Source organism: Gavialis gangeticus, unplaced genomic scaffold, assembly GCF_001723915.1.
Source record: "Gavialis gangeticus isolate Ggan-Ray unplaced genomic scaffold, GavGan_comp1, whole genome shotgun sequence".
Classification (NCBI taxonomy): Eukaryota; Metazoa; Chordata; order Crocodylia; family Gavialidae; genus Gavialis; species Gavialis gangeticus.
Window position 1 is genome coordinate 66,745,293 of NW_017729032.1, and position 276 is coordinate 66,745,568.

Below are 276 nucleotides of genomic sequence, written 5' to 3' on the forward strand. Positions count from 1 at the left end.
ACCTAGTTAAGGATTACCTGGAGGGCTTAGATGTATCCACGTCAGCAGGCCTGGAAGACCTTCATCCGTGGGTGCTGAGGGAACTGGCCAGTGTCATTGCAGAGCCACTGGCATGGCTGTTTGAGGACTCCTGGTGGTCGGGCCAAGTCCTTGAGGACTGAAAAAGGGCCAATGTGGTCCCTATTTTCAAGAAGGAGAGGAAGGAAAAGCCTGGCAACTACAGGCCAGTCAGCCTCACTTCTATCCTGGGGAAGGTCTTTGAAAAAATTATCAAGG